Here is a 21,614-nt window from a genome sequence, read left to right on the forward strand (position 1 = left end):
GGGGGGGCGGCCGGTGGCTTTTTTGCCTAGGGCGGCAAAAAAGCCAGAGCCGGCCCTGGCAGTAACACAACTTTCGAGGGGTGCTATGAGCTGATGCACTCGTATTTCTGGAGATTGGTGGTTTCATCATAATGCCTAGTACAGATTTGATCATGTCAACAAATTCTGTCAAAATTGCTTGCTAGTCACAGATGTAAGAGTCTAGGTACTGATGTTTTCTTTAAATATTTATCAAGTCCTTTATTTATCAATGTACAGTGCTCACTTTATTTACAAATATTTGCACTGTAAAAAAACAAAAGAAATTGTATTTTTCAGTTCACCTAATACAAGTACTATAGTGCAATCTCTTTATCATGAAAGTTGAACTTACAAATGTAGAATTGTACAAAAAAAAACTGCATTCAAAAATAAAACAATGTAAAACTTTAGAGCCTACAAGTCCACTAAGTCCTATTTCTTGTTCAGCCAGTCGCTCAGACAAACAAGTTTGTTTACATTTGCAGGAGATAATGCTGCCTGCTTCTTCTTCACAATGTCACCTGAAAGTGCGAACAGGTGTTCGCATGGCACTGTTGTAGCCGGCATTGCAAGATATTTACGTGCCAGATATGCTAAACATTCATAGGCCCCTTCATGCTTCGGCCACCATTCCAGAGGACATGCTTCCATGCTGATGATGCTTGTTAAAAAAATAATGCGTTAATTAAATTTGTGACTGGGAGAGTGTCATAAATATAAAGGGAAGGGTAACAACCTTTATGTATGCAGTAACATAAAATCCCTCCTGGCCAGAGGTACAGTCAGAGGTACAGAATCATTTTACCTGTAAGGGGTTAATCAGTTCAATTAACCTAGTTGGCACCTGACCAGAAGGACCAATGGGAAAAGAAGATACTTTCAAATCTGGGGTGGGGAGGTTTTGTTTGTGCTCTCTTTGTTTGTTCCCTCTGGATAGATAGAGAGAGAGAGACCAAGCAGGTAACCCATCTCTTGAAAAGATACCTTGAAATGATACATCTAAAATTACAGAAATTGTAAGTAAAGGCAAGGAAATGTGTTCGATTATCTTTTGTTTTAGCCTGTGAATTTTCCCTATGCTAAGAAGGAGGTTTATTCCTGTTTTTGTAACTTTGAAGTTGAGCCTAGAGGGGAATCCTCTGTGTTTTTAAATCTTTTTATCACCCTGTAAAATTACCTTCCATCCTGATTTTACAGAGGTGCTTCTTTTACTTTTTTCTTTATAATAAAGGTCTTCTTTTAAGAATCTGATTGATTTTTAGTGTCCTAAAAACCAAAGGGTTTGTTCTGTGCTCACTTTGTTAACCTATTGGTTAGTATATTATTCTCAAGCCTCCCCGGGAAAGGGGGTGAAGGGGCTTGGGGGGGATATTTTGGGGAAATAGGAACTCCAAGTGGTCCTTTTTCTAAATCACTTGGTGGTGGCAGCAATACAGTCCAAGGACAAGGAAAGGATTTGTGCCTTGGGGAAGTTTTTAACCTAAGCTGGTAGAAATAAGCTTAGGGGGTCTTTCATGCGGGTCCCCACATCTGTAACCCAGAGTTCAGAGTGGGGAGGGAACCCTGACAGAGAGATTTGTATATTTCTGGCTCTATTATACACGCATTCTGCCATATATTTCATGTTATAGCAATCTCGGATTCTGACTCAGCACATGTTCATTTTAAGAACACTTGGCTGAACAAGAAGTAGGACTGAGTGGAGTTGCAGGCTCTAAAGTTTTGCATGGTTTTGTTTTTGAGTGCAGTTATGTAACAAAAAAAATCTACATTTGTATGTTGCAGTTTCACAATAAAGAGATTGCACTACAGTACTCGTATGAGGTGAATTGAAAAATACTGTTTCTTTTGTTTATCATTTTTACAGTGCAAATATTTGTAATAAAAAATAATAATATAAAGTGAGCACTGTATATTTTGTATTCTGTGTTGTAATTGAAATCAATATATTTGAAAATGTAGAAAAACATCCAAAAATATTTAATAAATTTAAATTGGTATTCTATTGTTTAATATTGTGATTAAAACTGCGATTAATCATGATTAATTTTTCAATTGCGATTAATTTTTTTGAGTTAATCGCGTGAGTTAACTTCGATTAATCGACAGCCCTAATACAAATAAATGAAACCAGGGAAACTGTCAGAAGAAAAATAAGATATCCAGAAAGAAAAGCAGCACCTAGTTTGAAAAATATTCAAAGAATGTGTATGTTGGAAGTAATGTTTGTGAACATTTGATGAAAGAAAAAAATCACAACAGGATGCGTGTGTTAAGAGGGAAAGGTGTCACTTCTTAAAAACTGGGGCAATTGAGACATTGTGGTTAGTAAATTTTTATATACGGATGGATTTAGAACAAACGAAAGGAAATACTTTTTCACTTCTGTTTGAGGTCATTGAATCAACTACCGTGGCTGGTTGTATTTTAAGGGCTGCATAATTTAACAACCAATGGGGTGGGGAATAGCTCAGTGGTTTGAGCATTGGCCTGCTAAACCCAGGGTAGTGAGTTCAATCCTTGAGGGGGCCATTTAGGGATCTGGGGCCAAAAAAAAAAACAAAAAGAATCTGTCAGGGACAGTACTTGGTCCTGCTGTGAAGGCAGGGGACTGGACTCAACTCCATGACCTTTCAAGGTCCCTTCCAGTTCTATAAGATAGGGTATATCTCCATATATTACTCTGTTATGGGTAATGCTTCAAGACCTCTGCTGGATCAAGAGCAGGTATTTTTCCCCAGTACCATATTGCACAGTTGTCTAGGTACATTATATCAGCAGGGCTTAAAGTCAGGGAGGTCCCAGACCTGGCAAAAAATAAAAATTAAGCTGGGTCACTGAGAGCACACTTTAAGCACTCTTACCAAAGCTGGTGCTCCCAGATTATGAAACACCCCTCACTTTTTTTCAGACAATGTTAAACACTGGTTTTCAGTTTTTTCACCAATATTAGCCACTGCTTGGATCCTAGGATCCTGCTCCCATTGAAGTCAGTGGCAAGACTTCCATTGACTGCAATAGGAGCTGGATAACATCGTATATTAGAAAGTTCGGAGGAGGTGATGGAATGATCTGCCAGGAACAGTGCTGCAGGGAAGTTTATTGCACCCCTCCCTTGTCCACCAGCACATTAACAGGATAATAAGCACTGGGTTTTTTTATTTACAGTAAAAGGCCAAATGTATCCCCTGTGCAACTCCACTGATCTAAATCAATAATTACATGGGGATGTATTCATCCCTGGATGTTTATTCATATAAATCTCTCACTTATAATCATACAGCAGGAAGCTAGTGACAAAAATTGTTGTTTGCCAATTGTTGCCTGGCTTTGCGGTTTAAAATCTAGGTGAAACCAAACCAAAGACTTACAGTGTCAGAGGATCAGGGAATGAGTCAGTTTCTCTGTTTACATTTATAAAAGCTCATAGTCAATTCAGAAGGAAGTCTGTTTCCTTAACCCAAACATCAGACTAAACAAAAGCTAATTTTTGTACATTTAGAGGTAGCAAGTGCAGTGTTTTAAACTTGTTGAGTAAGATTAAATCCTGTTGTGGGTAGAGGTGGGGCACGGATAACAATGCAACTATCTGGTTGTCATGCGAGATTACAAATCACATGGTAAAGTTTTATGCTCAGACTTCCCAGAATGATGGAGAGTGTTACAGACCTGTCTGAGTCACCCTCATGGATCACAAGTCTGTTCTAATTGGACTCAACCTTTGTGCTTCCAAGCCAGCTGGGACTGGGCAGCATCAAATCAGTTTCTAGATCAGGGCCTGTAAGGGTATGTCTACACAGCCCTGGTATACACTGGGTGGGGGATCGATCTAAGTTACGCTACTTCAGCTATGTGAATATCGTAGCTGAAGTCGACGTACTTAGATCGACTTACCGTGGTGTCTTCACTGTGGTGAGTCGACTGCTGCCGCTCCCCCATCGATTCCGCCTGCGCCTCTCACAGCGCTGGAGTACAGGAGTCAACGGGAGAGTGCTCGGGGGTCAATTTATCGCGTCTAGACTAGACACGATAAATCAATTCCCGCTGGATCGATCGCTGCCCGCCGATCCGGCGGGTAGTGTAGACATACCCACAGCAAAGTAAAACCCGTGGCTGGCCCAGGCCAGCTGATTCCAGCTCATGGGGCTGTTTTATTACTATGTGGACTTCCAGGCTCGGGCTGGAGCCCAGGATCTAGGACCTTGTGAAGTGGGAGGATCCCAGAGCTTGGGCTCCAGCCTGAGCCTGAACGTCTACACAGCAGTTTTTCAGCTCCAGAGCCCGAGCCCTGCGAGCCCAAGTCAGCTGACCTGGGCCAGCCACAGGTTTTTTATCCCTGTGCAGACATGTCCTAAGGTACATCCTTACAGATCTTTAGGAAACACAGAAAAGCCTGTATGCTCTCGCCCTTGAATCTGTGCTCAGTTGTCTGAGCCCTTGGACCCACTCCTGCAGTCCTTCCATTTTCTGGCAGTGATCAGATATGGGGGGAGAGAGAGACTGGGGCAGATCCTGCTTTTACATAACGTTTCTGTTCCCTCCGTCAGGTGACCAGCTAATCAACTGCAGACTCTAGTCCTGTGGTTAGCTGAGAACTTCCAGCCATCTAGAGTTCAAACTGGGAAAATCAATTCCCTCCGGCCGGCTCCTCTCTCTAGCAAAACCTTGGTACAGGGGGTAGACCCCCTTGGTTGGGACACAGTTACTTACCATTGATGATTCTTTTGTTTTAGTCCTTCTGGGAATTAGGCATTACACTAAGCTGCCCTGGGTTTGTCCTTGATAGCTCTAAGCAGCTAGTTACAGCCTGAAAGTGTAGGTCACATTCTTCAACATGGCAGTTACAGTGTCAATGGAAGGCCATAATTTGATACAGACATGTACCAATCCATTACATCTGGTTGGATCAAAGACTAGAAGCACTCTGGAGGCAATAGGATTTGTTTGTAGTGTGGGGTAAGCTTGGTATTGGTCATGTACCTTTCTTCACTGGTAGATGGAGCCCGTCTGGCCAGAGGAAGACAAAGTAACACAGGACTTTTTCTTCATGGAGGGGGAATGTAGGTTTATAAAGAAGAGTGGGAAGTCATGAGAAACTCTGATCCCTATTCAACATACAGGCCCCAATCTAGCAAAGCATGTAAACACATGCTTAACTTTGACCACATGAGTAATCTCACTGACTTCAGTGGGATTACTTGCATGTTTAAAGTTCAGTATATGCTTAAGTGCCTTGATGTATTGCTGCCGACACAGAGGACTCACCACAAAGGAGAAAATAGTCCCTTTGAAGTATTTCTCAGTGAGAAGGCCAGGAATGAAGTTGGTTCCTGCATTTCCTCCTAGAGGGTAAACTTTTCTTTCAATCAGGTCTTCCAACCTCTGAGCCATGGGCTACATTTATCTTCAGCCCACCCAACAGGCTCATCCCAAGGAGTGCACCCCAGCCTGTGATACAGTTTCAGCATCAATTCACTGGCATAAGTTGACATAAAATGGTATATGAATTGGGATAGAAAATCTCACAATCCACCTTGCCCTTCACAGACATGTGTAGACACCATCATTTCTCTGTGAGTAAAGCATCGGAGATATGAAACTAGGGACCAGGAAGAGGAGAAGAAATTAATGAAAATGTAGTTCAGGAATCTGAATTTGGGAGTTGAGACAAACTGGAGCAGCTAGATTATCTAAAGAGCAACAAAGCATATCAAGGGATTATAAAAGGTCAGATACCCAAGTGACTTGTTCTATGGGTGCCACATGACAAAATCTCATATCCCCTCTGTCACCACTTTGAAAATGTGCCCACAGAAACGGGGAAAGAAGTATGTTCACTTTTGGAATAAGATTGTAGGGTGTCATCACAAAGCAGTAGCAAACAGCAGAACTGAGGCTAACATTTAAGGATCAGAAAGTATTCCTAGAGCCAGGTTTTCCAGTGCATGTATGCACCTCACCATCAACCTAATCTGGTCCTACAACCAGTTTAACTAACCCTGGAAAGATCACCCCAGTATCATCTGGTGGCCAAGAAAGAATTGACATGGATGGTGAAGTCCTTGCCCTATTAAGGTACTCATCCAGAGGCTCTTATCGCACTCAACTTCTCTGCTGCCAGCATGGCAGGAGAAAGTGTGACCAGTTGCGCTGCACTGATCCTTAACTGCAGTGTTAGCCCCCATGGCCATGTATAGACAAGATAAATTAAAGCAGCCCTTAGATAGCTCTAGCTGGACTTGGGCCTGCAAGAGCAGCATCAGGATCAGGGGAGTGCAAAGAGGAACTTAAGGCACCTTTGCATGCACACACATACAGACACTCTCAGCCTGCATTCTCTGGCCCTTTGTGTGGAATTAGAAAGCAGGAGAATGAGTCAGAAAGGAAGCAGGAAAATGGGGGTGAAAAAGCACAGAGATTTGGGAAGAACAACTCACAAAACACCAGAGAGACAAAATGGTCACTGCGTGATTCCCAGAAGGTATTTATACAGAGGACTAAAAAAAAAACCTGACTTATTTTGAAAAACATGTGGTACAGAGGCCCTTTGTTTGCCACTGTGACTGGAACATCTTATCGCTAAGTGTCCTAGTTTAGGCCTGAGAGAGTCTGCAAAGAGGGGTAAGAGAATATTTAGCTGAACATCTCTCATTTGACATAGGGATAATGTGGAGTCCATACAGAGGGTTAAAAAAACCCTCTCCAGGCAGCACAAAGTATTAAAAAAGATATAAAATACAAAGTACAATATCTCTCGCATTGGGGGATGAGGTCTTTTTACACAGCAGGTCCTAATGGAAAAATAAAACCATGAGGTGTCATGTGTGCTTCTCTGAGCTACATTTGAACTCTTGGGTCTGTCATCTTCATGTAAAAGCAGACAAAATAAATAAATACATCTGCCCAGTGGGACCTATTTCTTGTCTCTGTAATGTGCCTAAATGTCCTTTATATATCCCATCTAATTTCAAATGGGTGCAAAGGGCATTTCAAAGGCTGTAATCAAATACAAAGAATGCCGTTTCCCCATCTGGGCAGCAACACAGCAAACCAATGACAATGTAGCAGTTAGAGAACAAAATGACCCGCACTCTCCTGAGCACGGCAGGGGCTGTTCTTTGGAACTGAAGCTTTTCTAACACAGTATCAGTTGGGGCCAATATATTATGGCCTTGAGGTTCATAGTTTGGCAGTCTTTTGTCAGGGGTAGCCTTGCTGAGCCTTTGAGACTGCAGCACAGGAGACAGGCAGGTTATAAGCAGGTCAGGGTGGCAGGTGGTTTGGGATACGAAGATGTTTATAACTCTTTTTTGGCAGTTTTTGAAATAGGGAACCTCTGGTGTTTAAGGATATGAAAAATGAGTACATACAAATACACCACAGGGCCTAAATATAAAACAGCATTTCTGAAAGTGTACCTTCCCCTGCCTTTTGGGAAATAAGATCCTCTCCTTCTTCCCCACAATGGAGACCTCTGTCTGTTGCCCTCTGTGTGTTGTTTCTCTGGGCTTTCAGCCCCATAGATAAAGATGTCAGTGATAGTTCTTACATGGGTAGAAATCACAGCCAGATCCGTAGCTGGTTTAAATTGGCATCACTCCAATTGACGCCAACTCCAGTGACTTCAGTTGATTTACATGAGCTTGAGACTATGCCCTCAAATTTCCACTTCGGAAAACTTTGTATGTAAGAACCTGTGCACTTGTGAACTGTGGCCAGTGTAATGTTTTATTGTCTCTATTACCAAATACAGATGTGTCACACACAGTAGGTATGGCACTGTTTCGTGCCCTGTGATGGATCATGTGTTGCCATGCAGTTGTTTGGGTCTTTTCAGAGAGAGAATTTTTTCAAAGAGAAATGTGACTTTTTCTCCCTGCAGAATGTATTGTTTCTCTTTGCTTTTGCTTTATTCATTAACGCTATAATTTTTCTATATTAATTTGCTAGATTTCCAGTGCTGAGAATTTTTTTCACACAGATTTAGACGTGACCTTGTGATACTGGCATTGTTTCATTTGCAGCTTATTATATGACCCCGATCCTTCATAGTTCAGGCCAGGAGTGCTGCATGTATAAATGCAAAAGGAAAAGCTATGATTTAGACAGAGAGTGCAAGAAAAATTGATCTGACAGTACTAAGAGCACAACTTAGAGTAACACAGATGCTGCTCTAAGTTGTGCCTCAGGGCTGGACTGTCACCCAATGGCCCCAACCTCTGGGAAGCATAAATGTAACTTAAATAATAATACCTAGCTCTTATACAGCATTTTTCATCAGTAGATCTCAAAGCACTTTACAAAGGGAGTTCAGTATCATTATCCCCATTTTACAGATGGGGAAACTGAAGCACAGGGAGGTGAAGTGACTCGCCCAAGATCACCAAGCAGGCCAAGGGCAGATTTGGGGATAGAATCAGGTCTCCAGAGTCCCCGTCCTCTGCCCTATCCAGTACGCTATCCTCCCTTAAAACTACCTTCACAGTCCTCTCTCCTGAGCTGTGCCAGGCAGTGAAGAGCTGGCCCTAAGCAACTGGTCCCTCGAGCCAAGCTCTGCTTTCAGTTACACCTGTATTAATTGAGAGTAATTCCAATGAAGTTAATGGAATGACACTGGTGTAAATGAGGTCAGGATCAGGCCCTAGAGCTGTTGAGGATGTGACTTAATGATAGTGGGTGGCTAGCAATTTTCCGCTTGCAAGCTGTAGTTTTATATTCAAGGAGGGAAACCACATCAGAGGCATTTTTCCCTCGGTATATATTTAGCTCTGTTTTCACAAGGCTTTGAGAAGAAGAATTTCTTATTTCAGGAGTTACCACAGCTGAGTTCAGTGCTATGCCCCCAGGCACTTGGGTGGGGGAACAATTGTGGTTACTATTAGCCATTCTACAAGCTTTAAGGAAAAAAACCAGATTATTTCTCAGAGGTAATTCAATCTGAGCCAAAATTCCTGTGACAAACTAAGAGAACCAAGTTCTACTCATGTGGACTCTGCCTAAACCCAGGCCAATGAAATTCACCCACAATGTGGGTAGGTTTATTTTCTTTTTTAAATTGGATCTTCACTGAAAATTAGCAAGCAGTGCATACCAAAACACAGTCGGTTTTCTTTGTTCTTTGCATTAACCAGGACAGAAAGAGGAAAAGGAGTACAGATTGTCCTCTGCTCTTTGTTCTGTGAGCAGATGACTCACATGCACCTGCTTCAAGTATGTTGTGCCATAATATTTTAACTCTGCATATTCCCCGTTCTTTTAATGCAAGAAGAGCAGTATGGCCTAGTGACTACTTCAAGAGAATTGGACTTGGGCCTTGTTTACATGAGAAAGTAGCTTCTATTTAATGAAGTTGGTTTAGAAACCAGTTTAAATCAGTGCAGGCTCCTCTTGTGTAGACACTTCTTATGTACCTTGAAGAGTATCATATATCAATTTAGCTTATGTGCTTGCCTACACAGACAGTTGCATTGGTCTGATTTAGTTAAACCAGTGCAAAAGGCTGTGTAGACATCGTAAAAGTGGTTTATTTCGGATTAGCTAAAGTCCATTAGAACAGGTTTAACCTGAACCAAAAACAAGCCACACTTAAACCAAAATAAGAGTGTCCATGCAGGAGTTTGCACCAGTTAAACTAAACTGATTTAATTAAACCAGTGCAAGTATGTGTGTAGATAAGTGCGAAGTAGGTAAAAAATCAGCTTATGCTAAATCAATATAAACCACTCTGAAACTGAAATAAGAGTGTCTGCTCAAGGTCTTTGCTCCAGTTTAACTAAATTGTTTTTTGACCAGTTGAGTCAGTTGGTACAAATGTGTCTGTAGAAATTTCTTGTGTAGTCGCATTTTGGTCTGTATTCCAAAACTGGCATCAGAAATAGTATAAGCACTTGGTGCACTGAAAAACCCTGATCTAACCAAGGTCATATCACACGGAAAGGTTATGGTTTGAAGAATAAAAGAGATGCCAGCAAAGTGTGAGATTCTTTTGAGGCGTTGGTGTGGGGATAGTAATGCTGTAACCCAGAGGGGAAAATGGACTGTTGAATTCTTTTGAGGTGAACAGACAGATTGATTGAAATACTGGCTGAGGTCAATATTTACAGTCCATTGCACCAAGGTACATCCCATTCTAGGGCAACCCCATTCACATGACACCTGACATGAATAATAATAACAACCACATTTGCAGCAGTAAAAATGCAGGCTCATGCTGTTTGTAGGTTTTTAATGTTAACATTGTATAATTCAAATTTGCCTAGAATTTCTGAGAGGAAACCCATAGATTTCCAGTGAGATCTGCTTTCAACCCCAACTGCATGCAGAAAGAGTTCTTGCATCTCCTTGAACAGACACTGACTTTACACAGTAGGGGCAACAAGGCAGCACACTGCTTAGTACTTTTCAGTTTAGCGTAAAACAAGATAACTTTCAGCAGCAAGCTTTTTCTGGGGGACAGCTCACCTCAGCTCACCATTTTTTCCCCTCCTAATACCTCTTGATCTCCCATTGCTGCTGTGTATAATGGGTAACATTATGTTTTTAAATCAAGGTTGGATTTTTTTTTTGTAAAAGAGACGCTCTATTTCAAATAGGAATTAAATCAGGGAAGTTCTATGGCCTGTGTTATGCAGGAGGTCAGAGTAGATGATCACAAAGATCCCTTCTGTCTGTGAATCTATGAAATATTACAGATTCTAAAACGCATGACACTACTGCACTGAGCTTTGAGCTCTGGGAGCCATTGTTGGGCATCCTTCCACCCCACCCACCTCCTGCCATTGTCTCTTCCTTCTCTGATTCTCTCCCTTACATTCTCTTCTGTGCTGTTCTTTTCCTCTTCTATTCCCACCTCCCCCTTCCTCCCACATAGTCCATAGACCATAAGGAGAGATGCAGACAGGAAAGCTGTTGAGCGCGTGATGGCGTGTCAAATGCAGGCTGGCTGAAAGCTGTGCTTCTCTGCAGGCAGCTCTTTCTCGGATCACTGTCTATTTTCTCTCTCTCCGTTTCTTTGAGCATGTCTGTAAAAGTGGGTCAGGGCCCGGGGAAGGCTCTCTGCACAGCTCCCACTTGCATGGAATGGGAGCTGAACGCGAAGGCTGCAGTTAGTTGCTGTGGTTGAAAAGACTTTTTCAGGAATGCCTGTAACTGCTGAAGCCTCACAGAGTCAGGAGTGACATAAGCTAATTACAGTGGAACCCAATTGTAAATAGTGAACTTGGATATAATGAAACTCCATTTACAGTGTATAAAACGAGAGTCCCAAATTGTTTGCATGGCGGGGTGAGGTGCAGTTATGGTTAGATGACTCTGCGTAGAGGGGTAATTCCAGCTTTCCTAGCCAGGGAAGGGGTTGTCCCCCAGCTGTGGAATTTGTGTAGTTTGCCTGCACTGCACTGAGAGTGGCAAACTTATGGGAAAATCCTACACAGTTTCAGAGGAATGAAACCAACCGGCTCCTATAGAAATCTATAGGGTTCTCTGCAAATGTCTCTAAAATTATGTGGCATTTAATCAAGAATGAAATTCTCTCTCTAGGTCACTTGAACTACCCTATAGAATTTTATAGCAGGGATAAAACTCTATTCTATGTGTATTCCATAGGGACAGGATTTGAGGGAGAAAGGGTTATGGAGGGAGTGCAGATCCTATCTGCCTGTCTATCATCTGTCCCATGTCTTTCCTACCCCCATGTTGCCAGGCAGGGAGGCCACTGGCATGGAACAGGTAACGCTTGAGGACAAAGGTTCCACCACTATTTGGATTCTCCTGTCCACTATCCCACAATGGGAGCACATAAGGGATGTGAATGGAGGCCAGTCAGTAGTCTGGTAGAAGTAGCCTCTGTTGAATGGCTCGACAAGCCTGGAGGGAGAGGTCTGTGAAATCATGACTGGTGTGGAGAAAGTGAATTAGGAAGTGTTATTTACCTTTCACATGGCACAAGAACCAAGGTCACCCAATGAAATTAATAGGCACCAGGTTTAAAACAAACAAAAGGAAATACTTCTTCACATAGTGAAGAGTCAACCTGGGGAACTCATTGCCAGGGGATGTTGTGAAAGCCAAAACTATAACTGAATTCCAAAAAGAACTAGATAAGCTCATGGAGGACAGGTTCACCAGTGGCTATTAGCAAACATGTCCGGGATGCAACCCCGTGCTCTGGGTGTCCTTAGGCCTCTGACTGCCAGATGCTGGGACTGGATACCAGGGGATGGATCACTTGACGATTGCCATGTTCTGCTCATTCCCTTTGAAGCTTCTGGCACTGGCCACTGTCAGAAGACAGGATACTGGGCTAGATGGATTATTGGTCTCACCCAGTATGGCTGTTCTTATGTTCCCCTTTTTTGCCCCTCTGCATGTGCCCAGCAACCACAGAGCTGGCTGTGAGCATGGTGATTTTGTTCAGAAAGAAGCTGTATTGTTGAATTATCATTATTTTATTTTATTTTTTCTAGAGAAGGCTCCACTGCACTTATATGGTGAGCAGTAAAGGGCATAGATGTGATATATTAGATCTATCATTCTGTGTAAGTAATGTTTTGTTCTGTGGTGAGTGTGTAGGGTTAACTCTTATGCAGTAGTAATTGTATAGTCTTGCCCTTAGCTCCCTAGATGCAAAAGTAACAAGCATATGCACTCTGTGATATGTGAAACTACTGTGTAATTCATTACCTTGCTGCTACCTGATAATTACAGGCAATTAAAAGGTAAACAGTTAACCATGTGACTGAACAGTGCTTAGATTATGTGGGTGTTCTTTGAATTAAATCATTACCAGAAGTGAGACTGCCTGCTTTTCCATTGTTTCCAATTTAGTTAGCATGTAGTTTCAGCAAAACATCCTGTAGTGGTTTTTAGCCACCTTTAAAATTGATTGCAGCTGACTAACTGGCATGCCACCACAGAGCTTTTTTTATGGTAGATAGTCAATCTGAGAATGACCATCTCTTCAATAACAGGATGGGAGTGGTTTAACAAAAGACAAAAAATTGAATTCCCTTTCTCATAATGTAATGAGCTGTGCTGGAACTGAGAGCTCTTAACCATGGCTCTTAGCAGCAAACCTTAAAACTAGCTCTTTTAGTACTACCAAATGCATCGTTTTGCACATGAGGAATTGTTCTTTAGTTCCTAATCCAGATACAAGTTTGGAAAAAAGCAAACCAGTTTTTGCAACCAAGCTGCCCACCTGCAAGGGAAGCACAGTATTTGAACCAGATGCAGTCACCCTCTCTATCAGCTTAACCCTTAGCAAAGTACATTAGTTACTCTCCAGGTATGTTTCATTTAAGGACTGTCTAATTTCCTGGGCTTTACCTAGGCTACTAGGGGCCAGGGGTCGGATGGGGGGAAGGCATCTATTGTTGCTTAAAGTCAGGGTAAGGAGTCTCTGGAGTTCTGAGTGATCTTTCAAGAATCTCATTTTCTCTCCAGCCCCGCCTTCTTGCTGTCATGGACCAAGACCTCACTGTACAAATATAACAAAAAGACAGTCCCTTCCCCAAAGATCTTACAATCTAAGCAGAACACAAGAGAGAACAAGTGAATACAGAGAGACCGACAGGGGAGTACAAGGAAACAAGGCAACACTAATAACAGAATTGATTTTGTGACAAATAAATAATGTGATGATGCTAATGATCCAGGAGTAGTCCCGTGATCCAATAGCATCCTGGTACCATGGGATCCTTGGTGGGCTCCTAGAAGAAAAAGATAGACACGTCATTCATCCTGTATATACTCATCTGCCCTTGATGTGGCTTCTCAGTATGTAGTTCAAGAGAACAAGAAACTCTAATAAGCAGTGGGGAATTTCCAGTGTTTTTCAACATTTCTGAATCACAAAGGGGCCAAACCACAGCTGGTTTCCATCAAACCAGTATGAACTGGTGTAGTTCTGCTGAAGTCGCCAGTTTCCAGCAGCATACGATCTGGACCAGTAGTTTTGTCTCAAAAATAATAGAATGAGCTATATTTATGGTAACCTTGTAGTTTACATGAATAAAGGCAGAAAAGTTGCTCCTTGGAGGCAGTCTTTTCATACTGTGCAGAAATCAATAGGAAAATCAGCCAACTTTGAACAAAATGTTACGTCGATTTGTAAAGCCATATTCTCAGCTTGTGTAAATTGGTATCACTCTGTTGATTTCAGTGGAGCTACACTGATTTATACCATCTGAAGATCTGGCCCAAGATGTGCAGTGTAGCAGTAGCTACTGACCCTTGCTATATGACAGGGGGGTTACCTTTTGTAAACTTCATTGCTGTCAGGTGACTGCAGCCAGGAAATAAGGATCAGTCTCTTATCACCACTCATCCATATGTACCCTTATTACATATAATATTTACATTTTGGGGGTTGCATGTAGTTTGGTTGTAAATTAACTTGGTTGTCTTTACTTTCTAAGGCAGATGAGCTCTAGGATTCATAGATGAAGATAGAAAACTGTTTGCCATTCCCCAGACATGCTAATGTTTAAAAGGGACACTCGGGAGAAAGTGTCCACACTAGAGCTGGTTGGAAATTTTTGGATGCAACATTTTGTTGTTGGAAAATGCCAGTTCGTCAGAATCAAAATGTTCTGAAGAAATGTGTCAATTTTCATTAAACTTTTGATGGAAACCAGGCAGGCTGCCACGGGGCCAGGGATCCCACAGCTGCCAGGCTCCTGGGCTCTGTGGCAGCCCACCTAGCAAGGCGCTTGAGCCTCTTTGGGAGTCAGGACAATTGCCTAGGGAGTTGGGCAGCTAGCTCCCTGATTCTCCAGGTAGATGGCTCTCCAGGCTTCCCAATTTCCTGGGCAGCCAGCTCTCTGGGCTGCCTGACTCCCTAGCTCACTGGGCAACTGGTATCCGGGCTGCACAAATGCCCACGGAGTTGGGCAGCCTGGGGACCAAACCGAAAAATTCCATTTCAGTTTTCCCAAAATAGACTTTTTTTCAGTCTTTTCCTGCCATGAAAGTTTGTGCATTTTTTGTGGAAGGGAAAGACTGTTTTCCAACCAGATCTAGTCCACGCCTTCTATTCGAATGCTATTGAAATACATTGGCGTAGAAGAGAGAGTTTTGGGGAGGGATTTAGTGGGGAAAATTGGTAAATACTTTGCTATAGAAATAAGAACTGTCCCAGTTTAATAGGGGCATTTGGTATGTGTACATTCCCTCCGAGAACACCTTCTCCCTCCCTCAGTCCTTCACTTCCATGACCCAGGTTCTCTCCCTGCCTTATTTTGATCTAGGATAAAATTTTCGAAAGTGCCTAAGTCCCTTTTTTCCAAATTGACTTAGGTAAATTTTATAGGTACGTCAGAACCTAAGCCTCATTGAAACGCTTTGTGACGTGGCGTCCCAAGTCCCAGATTCGCAAAGGTATTTAGGCACCTTTGATTTCAGTTGGCTCTATGCACCTAAGTGCCTTTGTGTATCTGGGCCGAAGTGCCTAAGTCAGCTTGGAAACTGGGACTTAGTTTTTTCTAAATCATTCAGATGCTTCTGAAAAGTTTTATCCTAAATCTCACTGAAAGTGAGCAGAAGGAGTGGAAGAGGTGTGAATAAAGGAAATGAAAGAAACGTTAACACATTATGGTGTGTTAATAAGCCACACAGATCAGGATTTGTTTGTATTTTGGAGGATGCCTCTTCATTGCGCACAGGGATGGGTTGTTAGTGGGAATCATAATGAAACTTATGTAATTATCAAAATGGCAAATATTTTAAATCTAGGTGGACAAAGAGAGATCTCCAATTAATCTTTTCAGACAAACTTCAAAGGGCAAGAAAATCAGTGGGATTTAGTTATTCACGGAGGATGAAGTAGCAGAGTTGCTTTTGAAGGCTGAAATCCATCAATATAAAATACTCATTAATGTTTTAAAGGGGAAGCGTGGGTGTGGAAGGCATGAGTTTGAAATCTTCACAAGTGCTTGACAGCAGTCAAGTTTGCATTTGCAGCACTTCCAAAGCCCTGCTTTGGATATCTCTTCAAAAGAGTCTAAATAAACCGAGGGAGGACTCGTCCCTCAGAACTCTGCAATCATCCCTTTGGATTCCTACCCAAACGCAAGATGTATTTTCTTTAATTAGTGTGGAATGAGAATGTCTTGGAGCCCAGAGTGGGTGAAAGACTTGAGAGCTCAAAGTCAAAATGCTTCAATTCATTAGCAATGGCAGACAGGCATAATAGGTATGAATCAGCCTGAACCTAAGGAGGAGCCTGTAAAGAGATGATGAACTTTACCCTCTGTCAGGGTCTGGGGGTGCAATCCAGATCAGTAAGGGGTTGTGTCACCTCTTATCCTGTAACCCTGGGTTCCTCACAATGCTTTGCTGCTGTAGCTCCCAGCCTGGACACTCACAGCCAGCGTATCAGTATGCAGGTCATACCCTGCATATCTGGGTGCTTAGACAGCCCTGGTTCAGCAGCTCTGACCCCAGCAACCTGTTTACAGTCCCACAACCCCACTCTGGCTTCCACTAGCCTTGGCTACAACCAGTAAGGTGACCCCAACACGCTGCCAATCGTGAATTTCCCCAAAACCGTGTGCTTTGCAGCATCCAGCCCATTACAGCTTATTAACTTAACTGGGATTAATATACCCTTCCATTCAAACACAGCACAGAGCTGGTTTATAGTACAAATAAAACAAATTTATTAGCTATGGGACATAAGCTAAGTGATGCCAAGTAAAAGGAATAAAGTTAGAAATGGTTACAAGGAAATAAATGTGAAAACACGCATCTAAAATCTAAAACTTAAGCTAGTAAGGTACCAGCTTTGGTCAAGATGGTTTCTGTCACCAGTCATTCTTCTTGTAAGCTGTGGTTGTCTTTCCCTCAGTCAGAACCTTCCACAGAAGTACAAGATGCTGGCTTCCCTTGTCTTCCTAGGCGAAAGATCTTTGGCTAAGTAGGTTTCTCTCCTATACTCAGTTCCCAGAGACTTCAACACACACACCCTTTCTCAGCTTGTAAGAAAAGATGTTGTATGCACTGTAGTTGTACCCGTGTTGGACCCAGTGATATTAGAGAGACAAGGTGGGTGAGGTAAAGTATTTTATTGGACCAACTTCTGTTTAATGAGAGAGGCAAGCTTTCAAGCCACAAAGAGCTCTTCTTCAGGTCTGGGAAAGGCACTTCCAGCGCCACAGCAAAATGCAAGGTGGAACAGATTGTTTAGCATAAATAGTTAACACATATTGTAAGGGTCCATTCAAGGTAGAGTGGCCCGTTAACACCTCTTCAGGCAAAGGACAAAAAGAAGGGGGAATGGGTTACAGATTGTTGTAATAAGCTGTAAAATGAGTGTCTCTGTTCAGTTCATGGTTTTTAGTGTTCAGCAGAGTAATAAGTTTAAGCATCCAGGCTTGTCTTTTGAAAGTGTTGTGCAGGTTTCCTTTGAGGATGAGGACTGATAGGTCAGATATAGAGTGCCCGCTTTGTGAAGTGGTCACCCACAGGTCATAAGGTGTTTTTGTCTTGTATCACTTTCCTGTGTGAGTTCATTCAAGAGTGTAGTGATTGCCTGGTTTCACCCACATAGTTGTTGTTGGGGCATTTAGTGCACTGGATGAGGTACACCACATATTGTGATAGGCATGTGTAGGATCCATGGATCTTGAAAGGTGTGTTAGGAGGAGGTGGTGTTGATCATTGTAGCAGTGGAGATATGTCTACAGATTTTGCATTTGTTGCTCGAGCAGGGTCTCGTGCTGCTTTGAGTTGGTGCGTTCTGGTCCATGGGGAGCTTGCTTCTGATGATGAGCTTGGGGATTGTTTGAAGGCTAGCAGTGGGGGTTCAGGAAAGCCCCACCGAGGAAAAAATTCTTTCCCAGACCTGAAGAGGACCTCTGTGTGGCTCGAAAGTTTGTCTCTCTCACCAACCAAACTTGTTCCAGTAAAAGATATTATCTCACCCATCTTGTCTCTTTGTTTCAAGAGGCAGAATGGCCTCATGCTGTTCTTCCCTTCCTGTGGATTTTTTTATCCCATTGTTGATTTCTATGTAAATGGAGATTCCATTGGTTTTGGTCACACCTTGCTTACTCTCTTTGGAGACAGGTAGATAGCTGCCTTCTCTTGTGTCTGGGAGGGATCCTCTTTCTCCCTGTTTGGCCACCAACTTTAAAGTATAATATCGTTAAGTATCCATAATTTCTCATAGTGTTAATACATACATTTCAGCATTATCTTAATCACCAGTGTGTCATTAGCTTTCAGAAAAGGCCTCTCTCTATACACTTTTATTATACAGTAATATTGTATGCAATCAGTTCATTCAATTGCTTATCACTTGAGTATCGGTCCCATGTCTTTATAGATTAATAAACCTTTGTAATGTATTCTTTGAAAAGTAAATATTAGACCAAGCTTCTCTCTCTCCTGCTGTTAGCTTGATATCTTTGTTTACTTGGAATGTGTATGTACCTTTCATTGTCTCTGCCTGATGACCGGGCTACTGGTCAGAGAAGAAACACATTCCTTTGTCTAGGGCAGACCTGTTTAACAACTCCCCCTGACATACCTAGTTTACATACTTTAGTCATAATTCTGGCTATATCCATAACTCTTAATGCACACTGCATACATATATCATGGAAAAATATTAATGATCAGTGATTTATTAGTTTTCAAATGATACATCACAAGGTATATTTTGTAAAAAAATTATTACAATAGTGTATTGGATGTGAATACAGGGGTGCTTGTGTGTGTGTGTGTATGTTTGGCCTGTAGTCCACAAGGATCTGTCTGTGCAGAGACCAACCTGATTGCACCTGAAATTTATTTCACAAACACCTCTTCAGAAAGATTTGGGGACATAGATCGGTTAGCCTGGATATTGCTATGGTGAAAGATCCACGCTAAATCACCCAACAATGCATAGTTTTGTTTAATGTAAGTTACGTTAATTATTTAATTGTAATGGCTGCAGTTCTATTCGCTGCCTAGAGGAGACACTCACTTAGGAATCAGACCCTCCAGCCTGAAAACTATATATGGCAGAAATGTGCACCATTATTTCTGGTGGCTACTTAGCAGGAAAGTGGCTGCTCATCTTCTAAAGGATTATAACTAGTGTATTTAAGGTTTCAGAATAACTTCCATATTTTTTTAATTTTCTCATGTTTTTTTACCAGTCTCATGTCTTTTCCTTATCTTCTGTCTTCATAGTCTCATCTTTTCTGAAGTGTTTAATAAAATGTGAGGAAATGTTTTCTTGGATTTCCATAGATAAGGGGAAAGCTATTTTTTCCTTTATGTGCCGATCCTGCCTGAAAAAATCCCATTGCTATCCTTCCTTCTGCAGAAAAGCCATTCTGAAAAAACTCCTGTCTGGCTTAATATAAACTATATCTGGGAGTTCCACTGTGCTTACCTTTTGCCTCTGTCTCAATGTCACCATCTAATGAATGAAAGAGTGCAAGAGCTGCTGCTCTCATTGAAATTAGAGAGACAAGGGGGGTGAGGTAATATCTTTTATTGGACCAACTTCTGTTGGTGAAAGAGAGACAAGCTTTCGTACTTACTCAGATCTCTTCTTCAGGTCTGGGAAGTGTACTCAAAGTGTCACTGGGCTTGTCTACACTTACATTTTATAGCGCTCTAACTTGCTGGCTCAGGGGGGTGAAAAATCACCCCCTTGAGCCCAGCAAGTCTGAGCGCTTTAAAGTGCTAGTGTAGACAGGCTCCCAGTGCTCGGAGCTAATCCCCTCGTGGAAGTGGATTACCCGGAGCGCTGGGAGAGCTCTCTCCCACCACTTGCACACGACCACACTTGCACTTCAAAGTGCTGCCGCGGGAGCGTTCCCACGGCAGCGCTTTGAAGTTTCCAGTGTAGACATACCCACTGCTAAATTCAAGGTGGAACAGATTGTTTACCATAAGTAGTTAACACTTATTTCAAGGGATCACTCAAGGTGAAGGCAAGTGGCCCATTAAACAATGGCTGAACAATCTGTTCCAGTTTGTCTTTAGCTGTGACACTCTGAGGGCATTTCCCAGACCTGAAGAAGAGCTCAGTGCAGCTCGAAAGCATGTCTCTCTCACCAATAGAAGCTGGTCCAATAAAAGATATTACCTCACCCACCTTGTCTCTCTAATATTCTGGGACTAAGGTGGCTACAACAGCACTGCACACAGTGAAATTGACATAACTCTGCACTTCCTGAGAATAAAGTGAAAATGACAAGATCTTTATTTCTGCAGCAGTTGCAGGAATCTGGAGCACTTACTTCTGTCAATATCACCATGCCCAGCATGTCTACTTCTCCACTCTTGCTTCATTGTGACTCTGAGAGAGGCAGAGATTAAAACAAACATGGTTAAATGCCTCAAATACTAGCCTTTTCCAGGATACCAGCTACTTAGGAGAAAGTGTAGGGCCAATTTTTTAGTGGGCTTCTAAAAATGTGACCAAAGTATTTGTGGATGCATCTGTCTACATTTGCAAAAAAGGGTACATGTACCTTTAAATGAGTAGTTAGATTTGTAGGGCCAGATCCTCAGCTGGCATACATCACTGTAGCTTCCATTGCTTTAAATTGGAGCTACATTGATTTACACCAGCTCAGAATCTGTCCTGTAACTCCTATTCTGCACCAATGTATGTACTCCCAGATGTGTGTTGGCATACTCTGAGAGGCCTGTTGGTAACTTTTACAATAATGAATGGTCAGCGTCCAGTAGGTTAAGGTCTTTGGGAAAGAGGGGAAAACTATTTTCTTCCTGCATGTTCCTATCTGGAAAGGCATTACTCTGCTTCGTCCAGCTCAAGCATATTTTTTTTCTGTCTTTGGATTGTTGCAGACACAGGTGCCGACTTTGTCCTTTCCCGGGGGGTGCGCGACACCCCCCACCCCCCGCTCTGCCCAAGGCCCCACTCCTACTCCACCACTTTCCCCAAGCCCCGCCCCCTCTTTCTGCCCCCATCCTTCTCTTCCCAACCCCGCCCTGCCTCTTCCCGCCCCATTCCACCCCTCCCCGGAGCACACTCTGCCCTCGCGCTTCCCCCTCTTCCCCAGCGCCTCCTGCATGTCGATAAACAGCTGATCCGCAGCGTGCGGGGAGGCAGTGGGAGGGGCTGATCGGTGGGGCCGCCAGCAGGCGGGAGGCACTGGGGGGAGGGGGAGGAGCTGATGAGGGGCTGCTGGTAAGTCCTGAGCACCCACCATTTTTTCCACGTGCGTGCTCCAGCCCTGGAGCACCCACAGAGTCGGCGCCTCTGGTTGTAGAAGAACCCCAAGTATGAAAAACACACAATCTAAATGGATTAGGTTTAGCTCACTTATGGAGAAGAAGCCAAAGTTTAGTTTTTGGCTTGGAGCTATTTTGTTGTTGTTGCTGCTGAGAGTCTAGTTCCTAAAGGTTAAAAAATGTCTGTGTCATCTGCTTTGGATGAAAGTGAAATGAGTCAGCAGAGAAAACATAGAGGAAAGTAACTGAGAGTTTCTTTCCAGGCTGGGGAGCATGGACGAATGGTTAGAGGAGGGAACTGGGAGTCAGAACGCCTAGCTTCTAGACCCATCTCTGCTCCTGATCAGCGTGATGGGCAAATTCCTTTACCTCTCTGTTTCTCCTTCTGTATA

The 21,614-nt window shown here is 42.7% G+C and overlaps 1 protein-coding gene across 3 annotated transcripts in view; it reads left to right on the plus strand.

Moving 5' to 3' along the window:
• The window catches only part of LOC112109791 (proline-rich protein 5), a 423,972-nt gene that overhangs the window by 94,169 nt on the left and 308,189 nt on the right, over positions 1 to 21,614 (plus strand). The window lies entirely within an intron of this gene.

The sequence above is a fragment of the Terrapene carolina genome, unplaced genomic scaffold (assembly GCF_002925995.2).
Source record: "Terrapene carolina triunguis isolate 2854851 unplaced genomic scaffold, T_m_triunguis-2.0 Scaffold112, whole genome shotgun sequence".
NCBI classification, from domain to species: Eukaryota; Metazoa; Chordata; order Testudines; family Emydidae; genus Terrapene; species Terrapene triunguis.